Raw genomic sequence first — 22,824 nt, 5'->3', positions numbered from 1 at the left:
CCAATCTGGATCGATCTCACCAAAAGCACATGCTCCTGAGAGCTTGCTACGTGCCCGACCTCTGCTTCATCAATATCACCATCATTAATAGCTGGGAGCCGCAAAGAACAGAGCTCCTTCCCTCACTGGATTCCTCCAGCTGCCACAAGACCCTCTGCGAAGGGACAAAGCCTGCCTCCGTCTGCAAATTGTCCACCGCAGAGGGGGAATATTCCCTATCGAACCTTTGAGCATCCACCATCCTCTGCTAAGTAATCCCCCAACACAAGTGGGGCTGCGCCTTTTGGTTTTACATCTTCCTGATGTAGAAACTTGGCCCGAACGTTTTTATTTCTCCTCCGAAAAGAGAGTTGGTTTTCTTCTCGCTTGATTTTTTTTTTTAAACCCTGAAATCTCAGATCTCGTCTTCTCTGGGGGAGGAGTCGTTGGAGGGCTCAGCGAGAGGACTGAAAATTTCCCAGTGAAAAAGGCTGATTTGACTTAATCAAAACGTTTCGTAAAGATTTCGTTGACATGCTGTAGGACGTTATTGAAACAGTTCATTTCCAGAAGGTCATAGAGCAGGGGTGGGCAAATTTTTTGGCTCGAGGGCCACATCAGAATATGGACATTGTATGGCACGCCATGAATGCTCATGAAATTGGGGGTAGGAGTGCGGGAGGGGGATCACGGCTGGGGCAGGGGTTTGGGGTACAGGGGAGGGGTGTGAGGGCTCTGGGTGGGCGTGTGGGCTCTGTGGTGGGGCTGGGGATGAGGGGCTTGGGGGTACAGGAGGGTGCTTTGGGCTGGGACCAAGTGGTTCAGAGGGCAGGAGGGGGATCAGGGCTGGGGCAGGCTGTTGGGGCACTGGGGGGTGAGAGCTCTGGTTGGGGGTGCAGTGTAACGGGGTAATGACTCACTCTGCGGCACCTCCTACTGGTCATCCAGGAATTAGCTCTTTTTACCAGCTCCAGAGCGCCCTCTGCCGGTGACTCGCCATCGCTAGCCCCCATGTCCCTCCTGGACCCCGGTGCCCTTTTCCCTGGGGTGCTGCCCCTCCAGGCAATACCCCACAGATCAGGGTCCCCCCCAGGGAACCCTCACCCTCTATCCCAACCTTGCCTCAGCCTACGGGCTACTGCCAGTCACCATCTCGCCCCCTTTCACTGGGGCACCGTCTGTATAAACCAGTTATCACAGGCAAGGGAGGTTTTGGCTGCTGCCTTTCCCTGCAACCCAGTACCTCCAGGCTGCTTCCCCCCCACCTCCCCCCTCAGCCCTGCTGTTCCTTCCCTGCCACAGCCCTCTCCCCAGGCGTTTTAAGCCTTGTAAGGCAGGAGTGGGTGACCACCCGCTACATGCGGGCTCTGGGGTGGGGCCAGAAATGAGGTCAGGGTGCGTGAGGGGGCTCCAGGTTGGGATATGGGTGTGTGTGTGTGAGGACTCTGGGATGGGGCCGGGGAGGAGGGGTTTGGGGTGCAGGAGGGTGCTCTGGGCTGGGATCCAGGGGTTTGGAGGGCGAGAGGGGGATCAGGGCTGTGGCAGGGGATTGGGGCACAGGGGGAGGGGTGCTCAGGCGCTTAAATGGATTAAATGGGCTGATGGGCCGAATGTGGCCTGCGGGCCATAGTTTGCCCACCCCTGTCATAGAGTCACAGATACGTAGAGCAGGAAAAGGTCCATCTCCTGTGCTGAGGCAGGACAAAACATACCTGGACCAGCCCTGGCAGATATTTGTCCATCCTGGTCTTAAAAACCTCCAAATGTTTCGTTCTATTAGTTTAATTCTGTTCTAGTCTAGTCTATTTTTTGAATGGGTTGAACCAAACTATTTTCAATGATTGACCTTTTGGTCCTACTTTGGGACAAACCCCAAGCGTGAAATCTCAGAATTTCCCACGGGATGGCAGCTCTGAACTGCCTCCCTCCCTAGTCCCGGAGATGCTGACTGGGAGCTCAGGGCTCGTTGGACTGGACTGGGTTAGCTCCCAAGGAGTTGTGTGGCCACACGATCAGAGAGTCACCGGCTTGTCCCTGGTTCTTCCCTGGGAACTGAGCTGTGCTAACCCCACAGCTACACCCAGATCCCTTCCTCAAAGTTCTGCCCACTCTGTGCCTACCTACTCCTTACCCACCTGTGCAAGGTGCAATCGGTGATAGGATAACTCGCACGGGTGAATAAGGGACCAGCTTATGCCTCTTCAGGCCCTGAGTGGGCATGTAGCCGGCGTGACAGTGGGGCCCAGTGTTCCAGGGGGTTGCTGCACCTCCACTTTAAAGCGAGTTTGTCAAGCCCTGAGCGACGGGGCATCCCTGCTTTAGTCTCTCGCTTCCAGGAGAAATGTGCTCAGATGGGGCGATCGGGACACCCCTCCCTTCCCGCTAAGGATTCTGGGTCAGGCAGGCCAATAGTTTGAGCGAACACTAGGGTGCACTCAAGCCACCATCTGCACCTGTCAGGGCATTAGACGTCTCACTTTAAGGTTGATGATCTCGGTTCTATCTGAGCTGGCGTTTATGGGCAGAAATCCCAGCAATGGAGACTCCTCATTCAGTGGGAGGTTTCTGAAACAGCTTAATTTTCATGCTCAATCCCTCCCTTCGTCTTCTTGGCGCGTTCGCCGTAACGAAGACGATTGAAAGTGGAAGATGCTGGAGGACATCCCGCTGTCCCTGCAGAGCCTGCGGAGGGAGGGGAAGAAGCCGAATTCCACTCTGGCTTGCACGTCAGCAGCAGGATTCTTAAGCTCCAAATGTGGGTTGAATTCTCCCCTCCCTTACCCCTGTGCAGCCCGGGGACCAGGGCGTGGGTGTTACAGAGGGTGGCGTTTGCTCCTGCAGAGCCTTTACAACAGGTGATGTCGCGTGAGACGGGACTGGCCCAGCATGGCTCTTAGCCCCCAGGGGGAGTTTGCCGGCCCCACAGTTAGAACAAACACACGTGTTCTTGCAAAGGGCGGGAGCATGTTTGAGCGGGGGTCCCTGGGAGACAAGAAACCTCCAGTCACTCTCCAGAGTGGTGAGGGTCAGAGGAGCTACACACGCATCACAGGGAGGTGACGCAGGGCCCTTCTCCCCGCCCCCAATGTCTGGGGTGGGTCAGGGGCTTGGCCTGAGTGCCCTGCACTTTAGCTATTCCCAGACACCGCAGGGGATCATGGGAAGCAGAGGGTGAGTTAGAGCAGCTCTGCACAGCCCCAGAACACAGGGAGCACGAAGGGCGCTTTAAAGTAACCTCCATCCCCTCCCGTCACCCCTCTCCTGACCCCAAGGGCTATGGCCCACCTGTCTTCCCAGCCCAGCCCCAGACTCTGCTGTCCCAGCCCCACCAGTGGAATAGTTGCGAATCAGGCTCCTAGATTTCCAGTGGAGTTGAATGCGGGGTATTAATGCAGTGCCCGGCCCCGGTTCAGGAATGACGCACTCTGCCAGGCATTGGCGCCTCTTCCAGGCAGGGGCGGCTCTGCCCAGGCTGGGGCTGTGGTTTGTCCTTTGAGCATCTGCCCCTCTGTAGGGCCCCTCCCATTTCAGTGGGTGCCAGAAGGTAGTGGGGGCAGCAGATCTGTTATGTGCACAGGGCTCCAGGCGTAATCATGCCCTGGACTGTTCATTGGCCGTCTCCTCAGCCTCGGTGCAGGCTCTGCTCGGTGATGTAAGTTCAGTTATGTGATGTTTACTGTAATTTCAGTGGCGTTCTCTGCAGCGGGTCTTCTGTAATACAGTCTCTCTCTGTATGGAAAGTCACTGGCGCTGGATAATTGTGTTTGCATTAGCAAATGCTGAAGCAAAAATAGAGAGCTAGAGAAAAGACTGCAGGAGGACAATGGTTTTTCTCTCTTCTTTGGGGTATTTGGTATGGATGCAGCTGGCCAAGAAACCCCAATTCCAGGAATCCCTCAACATTGGAGTGGGGCAGGGGACAGAGGAAAGAGCAGAACCAGGATGTGAATTTTGCAATCGACCCTGCTGTGATAGAATACACCCCTGTACACACTCTATTGCAATAATCTTTGGACAAGCTATACCTTGTAAGGTATCATTGGAAAACACATAATTCGCTGATCACTATTGTCCTGATAAAATATGTGTGGCAACATTGTATGTGACGTTACAAGATTCCCCTGTATGGTGTTATTAACACACGTTCCAAACCCCACAGCTCTGCTCAGGCAGCAGCCAGGTCTGTCCTAAACAAGAAAGGAATGCATGCTTGCCTTAATTTGCATTTAAGCAGTAAACAGAGTCATCAAGCAGGAAGGGAAAACAAAGAAAGTTCAAACAGGTGTAAAAAAAAACTAGCAGGGAACATCCTTCCACATAGACTCTTTGGCTCCTGGTGCCCAGCTGGAAATGTTTTGCAAGAGGGGGACTGAAACTCTAAAAAGGAGGGACAAACACCCCAAGGCATCCCTCTCTGTCTCCCTGCCCACCTCACTCTCTGCATCTGAGAAGACAAAAGGAAACAGCCGATGGACTCTGGGGGAGGGGTCCTGACCTGCAAGTTTGGTCAGTAATCTGCTGGATCATGTGGTGAGGAACTTTGCTTGAATCTAATACAGTTTGTTTAGTTAGGCCCTAGTGAGGCTTTGTCTACACTGTACTTTTGTCAGTAAAACTTTTGTCATTCGGGGTTGTGAAAAAAACACTTACCCCCAAATGACAAAAGTTTTACCGACGAAAAGCGCTGGTGGTGATGGTGGGATTTTTTGTTGGTGGGAGAGCTCTCTCTTGCCGGCAAAGAGTGGCTACACTGTGCACCTTTTAGGAGCACTGCTGTAGCGGCACAGCTGTGTAGCTAAAAGGTGCGTAGTGTAGACAGAGCCCAAGCATTTTATCTTGATTTTTCTTGTAATCATTTCTGACTTTTATGCCTCATTACTTGTACTCACTTAAAATCTCTCTCTTTGTAGTTAATAAACTTGTTTGACTGTTTTATCTAATCCGCTATGTTTAAACTGACGCATCTGGGCAGCTAGTTAAGGTAATCAACTGAAGGAATAATGGACTTAATATATTTGTACCATCCAGGACATACATTTCTGGGGGAAGATCCAGACTAGGGTGGGGGTGTTGGGGTCACCCTGCAGTATAACCAAGGCTGGTGAGAACCAGAGTGTAACCCAGGTATGACTGGCTGGCTGCAGTTACACACAGACCCTCAGAATGTGGCTTGCACCCCAGAAGGCCAGGTGGGAGGTACTTTAGCAAAGCATTGTGAGGCACCCAAGGGTGCCAGGCAGGGGTGACCCAGCCCCCTGGCTCTGGATTGTGCCCCGGTATGTCACACCCACCCAGGGCCAGAACTTTCTAAAGAGCTCAGAGCACTGGCTGCTGAGTGGTTAGAAATCTGGCCCTGAACTCTATTGACTGTTTGTCCCCGTGGTCTAGTGGATAGAGGACTAGGCTAGGACTCAGGAGAGCTGGGTGCCAAGTCTGGCTCTGCCACTGGCCTGCTGAGTGGCTTGCCTTCTCTGTGCCTCAGTTTCCCCACCTGTAAAATCGGGATAAGGACGGCTATAGTGGATCAGACCAATGGTCCATCTCACCCAGTCTCCTGTCTTCCAACAGTGGTCTGTGCCAGGTGCCCCAGAGGGAATGAACAGAACAGGCAATCATTGAGTGCCCTGGTGCCATTGAGTGCTTTGAGCAGGGGGTTGGACTAGATACCTCCTGAGGTCTCTTCCAACCCTGATATCCACTCCCAGCTTCTGGCAAACAGACTAGGGACACTCAGCGCATGGGGTTGCATCCCGGCCCATCATGGCCAATAGCTCTCGTTTGTGAATTGCTTTGAGATCTAGTAATGAACAGCGCTATAGAAGACCTAGGGATTATTATTTCTAATCAGATAAGCCACATCCCTGAACTTCAGTACCTCAGGCATGATCTCGGGATCCACCCTGTGCCTTCTGTCTGCATCTCTGCTTCCTGCCCATCTCTAGCGACTCCCCTCCCCAGCTCTCAGTGTCCCTCCTTGCTGAACCTTCTCCTCTTGGTCCCACAGAGCTCCCCATCCCCACTGGACTCATGGCCAAATTGCCCTTCCCACCTCCTTTGTGCTCCCTAATGGCCCCAATTAAGGGAACCCCTCATTCAGCCATAATGGAGCATTTTGGAGCCGCTGCAGGGAGTCAGCAGAGCAGCAGCAGCCGCTAAGGTTCTGGAACCGAAAGGAGATGGAGCTGCCAGGAGCACAGGCCAAAATTCCTGGATGGTTCCCAGAGCAAGTCCTCTGCTTCTCTCAGTCAAGAGGCAATTCCACTGTTTCAAAGCAGGAAAGCCTCATGCAATGGCATGGGCGGTCTTCTCGGGCTTTGCTAGGGGAGCCCATAAGCTTCTCGCTCCACGGTAGGAGAAGCCCTTGTTGCCCGAGGACTGGGGGTACCAAGGAGAAGCAGAGACTGAGGGTGTGGCTACACTGCCATCGGAGCTGTGATTGCAGTGTAGCCACATCGTGGAGCGAGAAGCTTGCAGACACCCCCACTCACCTCACCCCCACATGAGCAGAAAGAGGCTTGGTAGCGCTAAAGACGCCATCAGCTAACTTTGCTCCGAGTCCACTGATCTCTCAGGCAGGAGGACGCATCAGATAGAGCGTGGGGAGGGCTGCTTCCCCCACGTTGCGCAAGGAGCATCCTTGCAGCCCAGCGGTCGTCGAATCAGAGGCTCTCTCCAACTTTGGGGCTGGGTATCTGGGTGTAGCCAGCCTTTGGGGATGTCAACAGGCCATCGGTGGTTGTTCTGGGAGCTGACCTTTGGGTAGATCAAGTGTAGTGCTTGAAGTATGAATCACAGAATTTACGGCCACAAAGACCCACCAGATCATCTAGTTTCACCTCCTATATATCAGAGGCCACTGAGCCCCATCCAGCACCTACACACCAACCCCAACGGCCAACATTAGACCCAAGTATAACAGTCCTCCATCAAAGCAACTGTCCCGAGTGTGCAGGGAAGGGACTAGATCTACCGGGTCTTTTCTCCAGCTGCTGCTCCCAGTGATGTAGCCAGGGACCTCGGATCTGGATTCGAATCTAGATCCCCTGGGGCAACCACTGGTGGTCTTTGCAAGAACAAAAGGGTGTAGAAATTGGAGCACTTGCTTCTGGGTTCTCTGAATGGCCCCCATCCATTCCCTTGACACAAATGAGCTCTTCATCTCAAAGAATATTCATAGCATCTTCGAATCATAGAATATCAGGGTTGGAAGGGACCCCAGGAGGTCATCTAGTCCAACCCCCTGCTCAAAGCAGGACCAATCCCCAACTAAATCATCCCAGCCAGGGCTTTGTCAAGCCTGACCTTAAAAACCTCTAAGGAAGGAGATTCTACCACCTCCCTAGGGAACCCATTCCAGTGCTTCACCACCCTCCTAGTAAAAAAAGTTTTTCCTAATATCCAACCTAAACCTCCCCCACTGCAACTTGAGACCATTACTCCTTGTTCTGTCATCAGGTACCACTGAGAACAGTGTAGATCCATCCTCTTTGGAACCCCTTTTCAGGTAGTTGAAAGCAGCTATCAAATCCCCCCTCATTCTTCTCTTCTGCAGACTAAACAATCCCAGTTCCCTCAGCCTCTCCTCATAAGTCATGTGCTCCAGCCCCCTAATCATTTTTGTTGCCCTCTGCTGGACTTTTCCAATTTTTCCACATTCTTCTTGTAGTGTGGGGCCCAAAACTGGACACAGTACTCCAGATGAGGCCTCACCAATGTCGAATAGAGGGAAATGATCATGTCCCTCAATCTGCTGGCAATGCCACTACTTATACAGCCCAAAATGGCATTAGCCTTCTTGGCAACAAGGGCACACTGTTGACTCATATCCAGCTTCTTGTCCACCGTAATCCCTAGGTCCTTTTCTGCAGAACTGCTGCCTAGCCACTCGGTCCCTAGTCTGTAGCAGTGCATGGGATTCTTCCGTCCTAAGTGCAGGACTCTGCACTTGTCCTTGTTGAACCTCATTAGATTTCTTTTGGCCCAATCCTCTAATTTGTCTAGGTCCCTCTGTATCCTATCCCCGCCCTCCAGCATATCTACCACTCCTCCCAGTTTAGTGTCATCTGCAAACTTGCTGAGGGTGCAATCCACGCCATCCTCCAGATCATTAACGAAGATATTGAACAAAACCGGCCCCAGGACTGACCCTTGGGGCACTCCGCTTGATACCGGCTGCCAACTAGACATGGAGCCATTGATCACTACCCGTTGAGCCCGACGGGTTCATCACAGGTACTTTGAATGGAAGGTCTGAGTGACTGGATAATAACAGTGCAGGGGGGGAAAGTCTATTAAGAACTGGGTTATTTCGACCCTTAAAAAGACACATCTCTATTCTTTGGGGCTGTATCATCCTTTTTGCCTCATGAATCCTTCATAGCTTTAATGGAAACTAATTAATCGCCCGCAAAGAGCTTCCTCTCGACAAGACCCAGCTAGGGGTCGCTGGGTGATGGACAATTTTCCGAATCAAGAAGGACTTTGCCATTATTGCATGAAATGGTCGAAAGCAGGTGGCTGTCGAATGCGACGAGGCAAGTTCAGCCCAGGGCAACACTAAGATGATAGCGGTTTATACCAGGCTAAATTTGACCTAATGTGTTAGCAGGCCAAAAAAAATAAAAGTGGCCATTAAAGGTGTGAACATAACCCAGTAAGATGCCTTCCTGTTATGCAGCTGTAATAGGAGATGAGCATAGCAGGGGCTCTTTGGCCAGGGTGCATGGCTATTTTTCTGGCATAGGGTGCCTGCTGTCTGCATGCAGCCCCATCTCTGTGCACAAACCCTCTTTGCTTCCAACGGACACAGAGAAATGCTAGCCTGGAGTTCGGAACCTGCCTGGGGTCAGATTCTGGCTGAGCCTCTGGTATCGAGGTGCCACCAAGGGAAAAGGACACAGGAGATGAACACACGAGCACGTCAGAGCAATCTGAGACGGGACCCAGCAGCAACGTGAACCAAAGAACGGAGAGCGCTGGGGTTGGGTTGGCCTCATCGGAGAGATGGGCAAAGCACAAAGTGCAGGTCTTTGATCTGATTTACTGCTCGTTGGTCTCCCAGTAGAATGAGATTTGGGAGACAAGGGATTCTATTCCTGGCTCTGCCACTGACCTGCTTGATGACCATGGACAAGTCACTGCCCTGCCTTGTGCCTCAGTTTCTCTCCCACCCTTGGTCTAGTGGCACTGTAAACTTGAACAGTGCCCAGCACAATGGGGCCTCTTGGTGCTACAGTAATAACAGCCTCTCAAATAACCTCAAATGCCATACAAAGAGCTGATTTAGAATTAGGGCTGATATTCCATCTTTCATCCTGGCAACCTGCCTCTTTTGCAGCACATCCTGGAAATGAACCGACGAGGGGTGAACCTCCAGAGACCCAGAAGCTGGACGAGAGATTGCTAGGCCCTAGAGTTGGTCCAAAATTTGCCGATGGAACATTTTTTCCATCAGAAAATGCCTATTTGACAAAATCGAAACATTTCCCGGGGATGCAGCTATTTCACCGACATTTACAATGGGAAATTATGGAATCCTTTTGTCTCAGTATGGTTGGAATATTTCATTTCCACGTTTCATTTTGACTTTTATAGTAGGTTATAATATAAAAAACAGAAACATTTCAAGAAGATCGAATTGGAATATTTGGGAATATTTCGGTGCGCGAAAAATTCCGAGATTTCTACATGGCGTTCCTGTTGTGTCTGTGCTCTCTACACAATATTAATAATTCACAGAGGCAGAAAAAGGCCAGAAGGGACCATTGTGATCATACAATCTGACTTCCTGTACAACTAGGCTTGGAAGGATTCGATTTTTTTGGTAACTGTAGCAGGGTGCTTACCCTGCTCCTGCCCTGAAGGGGTTAAAAACAGCCCTGGGAGGGGGGCTGTGGCTGGAGAAAGCAGCTTTTAGGCTGGGCTGATTGGGGGAAGTGGCTGCAGCTGGGGCCACGCCCCAAACTGAGCAACAGGGCCTAATAAGAAGGCCAGGGAAGCCATGAGCAAACAGTGTCTCTCTGTTTCTAGAGGGAGCTGGACACAGGGTACCTGAGTGGAGCAGGGCTGGGGAAAGGCAGAGGAGCCAGGGAGCTCCAGCCTGGAAAGCCCCAGGCTGCGGCCTAGCATTGGGCTAATAGATACTGGGGGTTGCAGAGGGCAGCCCAGGGGTAGGCCAAGGCAGTAGATCCAAACCCCTTTGCCTGTGATGAGTGGCTGACACTGCAGTCTGCCCCAGAGCGTGGGGCTGGACAATGACTGGCAGTAGCCATTACTGAGGTGAGGTGGGAATAGAGGGTGGGGGTTCCCTGGGGAGGGGAGACCCTAAGACTGAGGGGTTACTGCCAGGGAGCAGCACCCCATGTAAAAGGGCACCAGGTCCAGGGAGGGACACGGGGCCAGAGGACAGGCGGATCACTGGCCTGCAGAGAGCGCTCCGGAGCTGGAACCGAGCTAATTCCCAGGAGTCACCAGCAGGAGGCGCCACATGGGTGAGTCTGCTCATCTACAGTAACGATCAGTAAATGTCAATTTCACTGTACACACACAAAGCTATGAAAATGTCCATCAATAATAATCAAAATTTACAGCTAGGCAAAGTTGAGAAAAATGCTGCTGGAAAACTTATGAGAGTTTGATTTAAGGCTCTTTACTTTGTGTATTTTGACATGTGATGTTGACAATTTAAGTTTTAACAGTTATGCACCTTTCACTGTTTGAAGCTCAACATCAGGTACCTTTAAATAATTACTGTCTGACACACACCCCCAATTTCCTGCAACTGTGAAAATGTAAATCGATAAACCTATTTTAAAATGCTCACAAATAACCACTGATGTTCTCCATCGAAATTTTTTTTTTTAATTTTGACACACCAATGCACAACACAGACCAAAGGACTTTCCCAAAATCGTTCTCGTTTGAACTAGAGCAGAATATGCCAACACCACACAGATACAGCTAGGTTCCAAATTCCCGAATTTACTAACTACACGTAAATATACAAGGCCAAGTGAGATACTTACACTGCTGGTCTACGATGTTCTGTTGGCTTCTGCAACAGAAGACAAGGGAGTTTATGTCAAGGCTGATTCCCCACCCTGGCACTTCGAGTGCAGAAGGTGGGGGCCCGCAAGGATTCTAAAAACTAATACTGGCCACTCCAGGCTTGTATTGAACACCCATGGCTACAGCTTTTCTCTGACCTTGACTTGCTAAATGCTGCCACCACCCAAGTGCAGAACCCCTTTGAGAGACCAGGAAGGGGCACTTGGGAATTCCTTCCTGTGGGTACCCTCAAGCCCTTTCACCCGCCCCCCCTCCCCCTGGGAAAGAGCTGAGGGGAGAAAAAAAGAAATCAGCTGTTGCCACCAGCTAATTAAAAAAAAAAGACGTGCACAAACCTCTTAAGACACAGAACTCCAATCCTGTTCTTTAAAAAGTTAAATTTTATTAAAAAAGAAAGAAAATACATCTGAAAACACAGGCTATTGCTAGATTTTAAAAAGAGCAAATACAAGGATTAAGCACCAAGAATAGCTTTTTTTTTTTTTTTTTGAGGTCCACCTTAAAGGTCACAAGCAAAACAAAAGCACCTGGAGTTAGCACAGAAGAATACAAAAGCCATAAAGAAATAAGAGGGATAAACCTAATTGTGTCTTCCTAGACATTTCCTGATCTACTTACATAGCTGGGGTTTCAAATGAGTAGTTTCCCAGGTATGATACTGATTTTTCATACCTGACCCAAAGCTTCTTACAGCATCGCTGCTCTGTCCCCCTCTCCCGGAGAGACCAACTACAGACAGACAAAGGGAAGTTTTTCCTCAATTTTTAAAAGTTCTAGCCTTCCCATTGGCTCTTTCGGTCAGGTGCCCACTCACTTCCTTTTACCTATCTAAAGCAGTGAGACTTTTTAACCCTTTACAGGTAAAGCAAGTAGAGAACAGGTACTAAGAGGGATTTTATAGCTGGCTGGGTGTCCATAACAGGGAGCTACCTCCTCCCTCCTTCATTTATCACCGGCTATTAGAGGACATCATACTATCTAAGGGTATGTCTACAGAGCCCGGACCAGCTGTGGTTTTTCTTTTCTGTGTAGACATACCCTAAACAGAGCTATTACCCTACTCCTATACCTAGGGTTACCCGACAGCAACTGTGAACAAACAGGACAGGGGGTGGGGGGTGATAGGTGCCTATATAAGAAAAAATCCCCAAAAATGGCACTGTCCCCTTAAAAACGAGACATCTGGTCACCCTGCCTATACCCGACCATCCTGATTTGGGATGAAATGAAATTTCCAAAGCTTGAAATTCCCTGGAGGATGGGAATTCTGTTTTCTGAGCAGATCTACCAGGCCCTACTTCCCCTTGCAGTGGGGGTAAGGGGAATTGATCTCTGTTGTACACCCAGTCCCAGGTAGGGGAGCATGTAGCTTTTTCCAGGAGAGATAAGTCAAATGACCTCCATGCTCAGTGCCCAGATCCCCTCCTCTCTTTGCCACCCAAGGGATCGGTTTATCCTCTGACTTGGGAGGTGGCACATGTTAGCCCTGTACGCCATGGGGATCCTGCACCGGTCTCTGCCCTCTTAACACTTGGTTTTAATGCAGGGTGCTGCCTGTTGGAGCACAAAGGAGCCTTGAGTCGGCTGGATCCGAAGGCCCCTGTTTCGTTTCGTTCCCTCCCACGATTGCAGTTTACAGTATGTCTTTGGGGGACTGGGATAGGATCAGGGTTGGGGGCAGGGAAAGCAGCAGGCAGCACGAAGGGGAGTGGGGCAACGGAGTCAGGAAGTGAGAGCTACAAAGAACAATCAACCAGTCGCAGGTGCAGAGCTCCAGAATTCGCCTCCCCAGCCCCGGCCAGTCATAGGAGCAGGCCGGGCTTCCTGGCTGCCTCCCCCCAGACTAGTCACCCTCCTCCGCTAGCTGCTCCAGGCCTGGAGGCATGGGAAGGCAAAGAGCTCCCCGCAGATCGCTGCTTGGGACCCTGCTCAGCCTCAGTTCAGGGTGAGAATGCAGAGGATAGGAGTAGAAGCTGCAAAGATTCCTGCCCCAAACAAGTCGGGAGTCTCCGCTACTCTGTTTGGGGACAACCAAACCTGTTTGGGGGCAGATTCAGCACAGGTTCTGAGTGCCAGATCTCCTGGTTTCTAGGCCCAGCTCTGCCACTGATTTATCATGGGTAAGCCCCATTGCCGCTCTGTGCCTCAGTTTCCCTCCCCGGTAAAACAGGAGTTGAGAATGCTTGCCCAGCTCTATGGTGGGGATCTTGATCTCTGGTCCAGCCGCTATATGCTCCTTTGGCACTGGCACCATAAGCAGCCCGCTGGGGGAGCATTCCCTAGGGGTGGGCATTGCATTGGCGTGCTGTACACAGCCAGAGGACAAGGAGCGTAGCTATGGTGCACGCTACCAGGCCAGTCTGGCTCGCAGCTGTAACTTAGACCACCCCCAAGGCCGCCGTAAGTTATGCTGGGGGCCAGGGGCCCGGCTCCTGCAGCGGCCCAGGGTCAGCATCAAGCCACCTGCGCCCACCCTCCCTCTGGAATCAGCCACTGCAGGTGAAGTCCTGGCTCCACTGAAGTCAATGGCAAAAGTCCCATTGACACCAAACTAGACAGCTGTAAGCCAATTCCGCCTCTGAAATTCCTCCTGTTAAAGATTTTCATGAATGATGCCCGGAGCCTGATCTTGGGTACGTAGGGCTCAGGGGGTGGGGAGGGGGGAGAGATACCAGGGGCGGGGGGGGTGGAGGGGAGTACCAGGGGTGGAGATGCTAGGGAAGGGAAATGAGAGAGAGAAAAATCGGGTGAAAAGCAAATCACTTGAAACTTTCACATGTGTGAGTGTGGCTTGGAAGTTTAGAAAGAAGAAGGGGAAGGAAAAAAAGGCAATACAAGAACCAAACTCTTTTGAAGGTGTCTAGAAATTAGCTCAAGGCCAAGATGGAGGCACAGAGACTTTTACAGTAAACCTCATTAACTCGCAGAGCGAGTTAGAAAACGGGTAGAAAAAAAACCCTTCTAAGCAACAGGGAAAATGTTTGATTCAGCAAAAACAAGTGTGGGGGAAAGGCCCCTCCCTCCCTGCTCCTTCTCTCCTTTTTATCTGTCTCGGGGGAATCCAGGATGAATAAGAAACCCGGCCCCTTTTCTCCTGTTTATCTCTTAATTATTACACTGGAGATTCGGCTGAACCATTCGGCACCCGGGCCAAAGGAAAATAGACCAACGCGGAGAGCCGCTGAGTGTCTGCAGCTCTGGGAGTCCAAGGCCAGTGAGTTGGTGGGACCCCCATGGAGATATTGCCCCAGCTACGGGGCATGGATTGGATTTAGTTTTGCTTTCTTAAGCCGCACCTGTATTTTTTTCCACACCCCCTCCACCCCACTCACTGGAGACTGGAAGCAGAGGGGGGCAGAGGATGAGTTTGACGAGAGAAAGCGGGGAGGGTTGTAAGAGTTGGGGGGTGGCAGGATGCTCTTGTGATCAGATACAGGCAATCGGGATTTAAATCCCAGCTCAGCCTGGTGTGTAAGGTTGGGTAAGTCATTAGAAGCCAGATTTCAAAAGAGCTTTGCTCCTATTTAGGGACTGAAATGAGCAGCCAGATTTTTAACACACTGCGTGCACACTCTTAAAAATCTGGACCTTATTTCGATGTCTAAATAGGAGCTGAGCTCTCCAGAACCTTAGGCCTGGTCTACACCAAGGCCAGGGGGGTGGGGATGTGGGTTGTTCACACTGAGTTGACATATGCTATTTGGTGCGCTATACATCCGACAAACAACTAGGGTGCACATGAGATGGCTGTGTGGGCTCTTTCAATTTGCATCATTGAGTATTTGTGGCAGGGGCTTGCTATGTACCAAGCATGTGGCATTCTGGGAGGGTATCCCATAATCCTCTGCTTCTCTGTTGAGCAGCATGCATGCTGGGATTTTTCTCGCTGTGCATTGTGGGCTGCATAGCAGAAGCCAGGTGGAAGCCAGTGGAATTCTGGGACTTGGGGTCAAATTTAAAAAAAATCTTGTTTCCTCTCTGTCTGGGTGGGCTAGTGCCATTTTCAAATCGCTGTCGGCCAACAATGCACCATGCTGCTAACTGAATTTAGTTCGGACTAAACACCCCATGTAGACAAGCCCTAGATAGGTACCTACTAGATAGCCCTTAAGTAGGTAACTAACTTCCATTAATACCTTTGAGGATCTGGGCCTAAATATCATAGATAGTGCGATAATCCTGTCCTGACTCTGGGAGCTAAATTCCTTTGAAAATCTAGCCCGTAATCTCTCTGTGCCTCTGTAAAATGAGAATAATAATTTCCTGCTTCACAGGGGCTGTGAGGATAAATCTTTGTTTGCTGCTCTGACACTGGCGGGAGGCCATCTGAACTTTTTCAGAGTCGAGGTGTTGGCCCCAAGGTGCGGCTGCTTCGGAGCCTCATATTCAGTTGCTGTAGCGCCATTCACCTTTAAAGCAGCGAGCTAATCCGCCCTGCCCTTGTGCAAAGGAAACACTTCTCCATCTGAGGCACAGAGAGAGGAAGTGATTTGCTCAAGGCCACACGGTGAGTCAGTGGCAGAACAAAACCCACAGACTTCCCAGCTGCCAGCCCTGTAACCAGCCTCTTCGTTAGTTCATCCTTCAGCTAGTGACCGAATGAACCTGAAAATGTTCAGCACCCCACACTCCAGGCACTTCCTCCAACTCTCAGCCCCCTGGGGCCGCAGAACCGGGCGGCAGTGCACATGTTAACCGGGTGCTGTGGGTCCCAAGGCTCTGGCATCCCAGAACTCGGGAGACCTGTCAGTCGGAACTTTGTGCCTCAGACCCGACTTGTGAGATTCCTGCTGCTCCCGGTTTCCGGTCAGGCTGAAATCCCCAGGAGCACAGATTTCCCCATGCTGCCCCAGCTCCCGGCTGCTGGCAATGAGAACAGTTAGAGAGCTAAAGGGTAGAAGGGACCAATCTGTGCAGCCCGGGCCAGAGGGCTGAGTTTGGGATGAGCATGCAGGAGGCTCTCGTCTTGTCTGGACTGGTTGATTCACCTCTGCCTGGCGCCTAGGGCTGAGCTAAGAATGTCTGGAGCCATTCCCTCCAATCTCAGCCCCCTCCCCAAACCGACTCTGCCAGGGCTCCCCCTAGCCCCTTCATGTCCTTTTCACGGCCACACCCTACCCCTGGGGGATCCTTCCTCCCAGCCCTCTTTCCCCAGATAAGCTTGACCTTCTCCCTACCTGCCTGGGATCTCAGAGAGGCATAGGACCCTCTGACACTGCACAGCCATGCATCTAAGGTTCCTGCCTTAATAAACACCTGCAGAAGCACCTAGAGGTTTCAGTGGGGCTTAGAACCCGTTCAAGGCCTATCTATCTCACCCCATACCCACCCTTCTATCTGTCTAGTCCCGTACACGGCCTTCTGTCTAGGGTAATTACATGGACCCATCCCCATAGCATCAGGGCATCTGATAATCTTTAGTGTATTTTTCCTCCCAAGCCCCCTGTACGGCAGGGCAGGTCTACTAGCCCCATTTTACAGGTGGGCAACTGAGGCCCAGAGTGACCAAGACACTTGGCCACAGTCACACAGGGAGTCTGTGGCACAGCAGAGAGTTGAAGCTGGTGAACTTCAAGTAGGAACCCGGACACCTGAACGAGCTCCCTTGACAAGAGCCCCGCCATGCGCTGGGACCTGGGCGTCATGATGTATTATTGTCCTGCTGTCGCACACAGGAGCTCCAGGCATGGCTCAAGCCCTCAGGCTGCTAGGGGCTGTACAAATACAAAACAAAAAGCCAGCAGAAGGATTTGCAATTCAAGTGAAAATAGTCAAAGAAAACGGATGGGTTTGAACTCAGTATTAAGCCCTGCTGGGAATCAAATCTCCAGACCTTTCGTTACAAAGCAAGCACTAGTAGCAGAGTGAGCAACCCCACCCTTACCCAGCCCAGGCAGCTGCTGCAACCTAAGGAAACCTATCACCACGCCCCTGCTCCTTCCATTCAGCTCCGCCGTGTTGGCCTTGCGGTATGGATGGTGCTACCGAGGAGCCGAGCTGCCCATGTGCCCTACGCTGCAGCTAGATCAAACTAATTAGGAGACACGGCAGCTGTGTGATACTCACCATGGGGACACTCGCATCCTGTGGGAAGTAGTGCTTTATTAATGAGTCTGTTTTTAAAGGTGGCTGGTGACGTCTGAAAGCTTCAGCGAGGTCTCTCAGAAAGGGCGGGGGTGTCTTTTGTCTCCACAGATGTGACGACAGAAATACATAGCAGACATTGGCAACATGCCGGGTTTTTTCCCCTCATTTATCTACCCCCCTCCCCCCCGATTTTGCACTAGAATGATCCACAAAGAAGTCTCGTTATGATTGATTAGAGATGCTCAGAAAATTGTCACCACAACAGTTTTTCTGGTGGAAAAGGTAGTTGTGTTGAACTGTTTTGTGGGGAAAATGGCAGTTTCGGTGACATTTTCAGCAGAAAAAATGTGGAAACCATTCAAAATCAAAGCTTATTTTGTTTTCTTCTGACTGTATCATTTTATTTGGGCTTTTAAATTTGGTAAAACTTTTAATATTATGTTATATCATGTTTAATATATAGAAAGGGGGGGTGGTTGTACCGGGGCCCTGAGCTCATGGGAGCCTCCAGATGTCTGCGAAGGCTGTATACTAGGAGAGAGGTGGGATGGGGAGGGACCCCAGCAAAGATGATGGACCTGGGCCCCAAATTTCTCTCAATGGGCCTAGATCTCCTCACTAGAGCATCCTTCCTCTGCAGGAGAGGGGAAAAACACACTCACGGAGACTATCTCCTGCTCATCAGGTAGCAGAGCTGGGCCTACACCCCAGCTTTCCTGGTTCCTCGGCTCATGCCATCTCCTCTGGACCACGGTGGGGGCAAACCCCCACCTCATCCGGGCGGGAACAAACCACGACGTAGGGCTACTCTCCACTCCTCCCTCCTGGCCCCCGGCCTCGTGCCGCATTAGTGGGAATGCAGGGGAGGGCTCGGGATCTAGTGGTTGGAACAAAGGTGCCCCAGGCTGCGGGGACCCCCCTGAACTCCCCTGTCAAGGCGCTAGAGCCGGTCAGCTGGAGCCAGCGCTGCGTAGCAGCACTAGCGAAACTCGAGTCCCGGCCCAGCATGCAGTGGGCTCTGGGTAAAACCTCAGCTAGGCTCTTTGGGGGGAGGAAGGGGTGACTGCTTCACTTTCTCCAGCTATAGCATTATGGGATGGTTACCCAGAGCATTATGGGATGGAGCCAGGGTCCTCAGCCTCTGCCCGTTTACTTCCTGGGAGTTCCCACACCCACCAGCCTCTTGCTGTGAGGCAGCTAAACCAAGGAAGACGTTCCCAGCCTGCAGTCCAGTGAGTCGATGGGTTTTGCCCCCACTTCACTCCCCCAAAGTCCTGGGGTGCAATCTTGGAGGGCATTTTCCCGAGACAGGAAATTAGGGGAGGGGGGGATCAGGATCCCACAGTCCTATTTCTAGCTCTGCCTTGGGAGAGCCATTGCCCTGCTCTGTGCCTCAGTTTCCCCATTGGTAATGGAGAAAAATAACATTTCTGTGTCAGGGCTTTTTTGAAGAAAGGTAAAGACCTGGGATCCGACGTTAAACGACCCCCCGTGCTTCATTTTTCACTTTCCCAACATAGACGCACCCAACTGCTAAGAATCCCAGGTATTTCAGTCCATCCGACATTGTCAGCACTAGGAAGAGCAGCATCCCTCCAGGGCATGCTAAGGGCATAGGCTGGCACTATGACGCTTGCCCAAACTGGGGGGTGTTGGGACAGCCCCTGGCCTGGTGATAGTTACTGGGGTGTTCCCACGAGCGGGGGGCGAGGGCTGCCCCCCTTGAAAAGGGGGTGAGGGTTATTTTCTCTCCGAGGCCCATCTGGGAGCACAGGCCAATGCACTCCGGCATCACTGGAAGGTCTGTGGAGAAAGCAAGTCCCGGACGGCACCGTTCCTTCCCCAGGTGCTGACAATGCAGGATACCACTTGCATGTGGTCCCTGGTCCAACTCCCTTGGAAATCCCCATCCAGAGCTGGCATCACCGGCAATCAGTCCAGGCCGAAAATACAGGCCTGGCCGGGGCCGTGCTGGGAAGGGAAGGGGGCCGGGCTTGTGGGTGAGGTTAAGATGTGGGCTCGATTCCTAGCTCTGACTTAGTCCATGGCTTGGTTCGCTGCTTGTGGGCATGGCAGGAGGGTCTGGCTCGACCTGTGCAGAGGTGAGCTCCCGCTGCTCCCTCTGGAGCAGCTTCCGGACACTGAGCTCATCTGGGCACCTCGGGTGCAGAGAGGATGCGCTGGTGGGCCGAGGAGGGTGCAGCGTGGGGTGGAGACGAGACATTTGCTCCGTTTCTCTGGATGATGTTCCCTTAAATGTCGCTCGGTACGTAGGTGACACGCAGCCCGTGCCTGGCCCCGGCCCCCTTTCCGGGATGTCCTCGGCTCACCCCTGACCGAGGCGATTGCAGCTGGCCGTCAGCGCCGTGCTGTGAGAACAGAGGCTGTGGCTGGGCTGTTTTCCGCCGCGCCCAAAGGGGACAGATTGTTGCAAAGGAAAGGGAGTAACATAAGCCGCTCCCTCCCTGCCAGGTGTGCGGTTGAGCATCGGAGAGGCACTCTTAGACTAAGCCGGCTGGCGAGGAGAGGCTGCTGCGTGCTGGAGCTGGAGGGCTGTCTGGTGCTAGGAAGGGCCTGATTGTGGGGAATCCCTGGGGGTGGCTGGATTCTAGCTGGGGGGGAAAGGCTCAGACTGCTGCGGCAAATGCTACGGGGAGCAGGGAAGGGGCTAAATTGCTTCCTTTGAATGTGTCTCATTTACGGGGTGAAATAATGAGGCAGGAGCCCAGCACTTCCCAGGAGGGACCCACTTCCCCTTGGGATCTTCAGAACATCCAGCACAAGGGAAGGGAGCGAGACAAGGCTGAGAAGGTGTCGGGGTGGGGGGGATGTTATGGGGTGCTGAGGGCAATCAGAGAGGAGATCCAAGCCCCATAGCCCGGTCATTTCCTGTTCCCACTGGCTCTGATCTTGCGTCCCTTCTCCACATACATAGCCCCTTACTTGTATTAGACTCCTGTTGGCTTTGGCAAGTCAGGATTTTTCACAGGAGTGAGGGGTGCAGGATTGGGCCCATACAGGGCTTCTGCCTTTCTTCCAGGAGGGAAGAACCTGACCCTTTGGGGCTCCTACAGCTCTGTATGAGTGACCAGGCGCCTCACGTATGTGTAGGGCCCTACCAAATTCAAGGTCCATTTTGGTCAATTTCCCGGTCATAGGATTTTTTTAAATCGTAAATTTCATGATTTCAGCTATTTAAATCTAAAATTTCATGGTGGTGTTATTGTAGGGCTCCTGACCCAAAAGGGAGTTGGGTAGAGGAATTTCAAAGTTATTGTGTGTGGGGGCGGGGGGTGGCGGCGCTACCTTCAGAGCTGGGCAGCTGGAGAGCAGCGGCTGCTGGCCAGGAGCCCTGCTCTGAAGGCAGAGCTGTCGCCAGCAGCAGCACAGAAGTAAGGAGGGCATGGGATGGTATCACCACCCTTACTTCTGCACTGCTGCTGGTGGGACGCTGCCTTCAGAGCTGGGCACCCGGCAAACAACCGCTGCTCTCCAGTGGCCCAGCTCTGAAGGCAGCACAGAAGTAAGGGTGGCAATTCCGCCGCCCCCCTAAAATAACCTTGCAATCCCCCTGCAACTCCCTTTTGGGTGAGGACCCCCAGTTTGAGAAACGCTGGTCTCCCCCGTGAAATCTGTATAGGTTACACACAAAAGACCAGATTTCATGGAGGGAGACCAGCCTTCACAGTCCGTGACACATTTTTGCTGGGGGGAGGGATAGCTCAGTGGTTTGAGCATTGTCCTGCTAAATCCAGGATTGTGAGCTCAATCCCTGAGGGGGCCACTTAGGGATCTGGGGCAAAATCAGTACTTGGTCCTGCTAGTGAAGGCAGGGGGCTGGAGTCAATGACCTTTCAGGGTCCCTTCCAGCTCTAGGAGATAGGGCTATCTCCATATATTTTTCATGGCCGTGGATCTGGTAGGGCCCTACGTATGCAGGCTTCATTTGAAGCACCAGGTCCGATCACTTCAGGAGGTGGGGCTAGAAGAACCGACGGTTCACCCCAGCGTGGGGAACCCTGCTGTTCTTGTCTGTTTCCCTACAAGTGCTTTCAGGTGAACAAGCCCCAAGGTTTGTGAACTACTTCTCCAGTTATCTCTAGAGTCTTGCAAGGCAGACTGGTCAAGGCCTGACGTTATAAGACAGGCAGGAAAGAAAAAAACCCAGCCCCTCCCCTTCCCACCTCTCCGGCTTCCTTGCTATCCATCATAATGAAGAAAAGAAACAAAAAGGACAAACCCAGTTTGCATTCCCCAGAGGTCCCTGAAGAGACGGTTGCATGTAAGACACGGCATAGCTATGGGTGGCAGCCTAGAAAGTGCCAGACACTTAATAGTTAAGGATGGAATTGTCCAAATGGCTCAATCTCCACAACTGGGAGTAGATTTTTCTAAAGTGCTCAGCGCCCATCATTATTAATCGCACATCTATTACAGCAGCGCCGGGAGACGGGCGCAGTACGAAGCCAGAGCAGCGGAGAGGCCCCGCCCTGAGGAGCTTCCAAGGCTCAGCTCCTGAAAATCCCAGCGCATGTGGCACGCTGGGAGGTGCGGGGCGCTTCTGAAATCCAGAGCCTTATTTAAGCGCCTTTTGAGAATCCGGCACTACTTGTGGGTGAACTCTGGGAAATCAGCTCCTCCTTGGAGAGTTCATTTCACTGCGCTCCGTCTGAGCGTGCGAGCCCTGATTCCCAGACAGAAGCAGAGGCGTGCTGGGAACAGCAAACACAGCGGCGCGGGCCTTCCCCCGGGAGAATTGCTTACAGGACTGGGTACATACAAATAAAAATCTTTATCCGGGGCTATAGGTGGGTGGCTGTTAAAGCACAGAATTAGCGCGTGTAGCTAGAACTTCCCTGGAAAGCAGCTGTCGGAGAGGGCTGTATAACAGTCAGTGGACTTTTTATTAACATTACAGTTGTGCACAGACGCCCTAATCAAAATCAGAACCATGTGGCGCCGGGTGCTGCACAAACACATAGTGAGAGACAGTCCCTGCCCTGGAAAGTTTACAGTCTAAAGAGACAAGACGGGCAACGGTGGGAGAGTAGAGAGGCTTGGCCAAAGCAGAGCTAGCACTCGAACTCCGCAGGCGTGTGGCCATAGCTCCTCGCTAGGTGTACAGAAGGGGGCGAGTGGTGCTTTGCTTTGCTTTGAAGAAGCATTGTCTAATGGTTAGGACAGGAGCTTGTAAGTTAGGACTCCTGGCTCTGTGCCTCGGGATCCCCCTGTAAAATAGCCATGATATTACTCCCTCTCTGTGTCTTAGGGGTTATTGTGGGGTGTAGTTTGTTAATGTTTGCAAAGCCCTTTGAGATCAGTGCTAGATTTTTCAGCTCCCGCTGAATAAGCACAAACATTTTCGGAAGAATACAGCGCGCCGAGCTCTTCTTCAGGTCCTGAGTGCGAAAGCTTGCCTCTCTCACCAACAGAAGCTGCTCCGCTAAAAGAGAGAGCGAGATTGCCTCCCCTGCCTTGTCTCCCTGAGATGTTTTGGTAACCTGACCCTGCATGTGTGGCTCCCTTACAAAGAAGCATTACAAGAAACACAGTCAAAGATCTGGGAACCCAAAATTGGACCTTGAATTGCCAAGGAAAGATTTCCACGTTCCAAAATATTCTAGTTCATTTGGGTTTTAGATTCTCATGTTTAAGTAACCCAGATCCAGTATTTGTGTGACCAACAAAAAC

Source organism: Mauremys reevesii, linkage group 26 (assembly GCF_016161935.1).
Source record: "Mauremys reevesii isolate NIE-2019 linkage group 26, ASM1616193v1, whole genome shotgun sequence".
Classification (NCBI taxonomy): Eukaryota; Metazoa; Chordata; order Testudines; family Geoemydidae; genus Mauremys; species Mauremys reevesii.
This window is presented reverse-complemented; position numbering follows the sequence as displayed.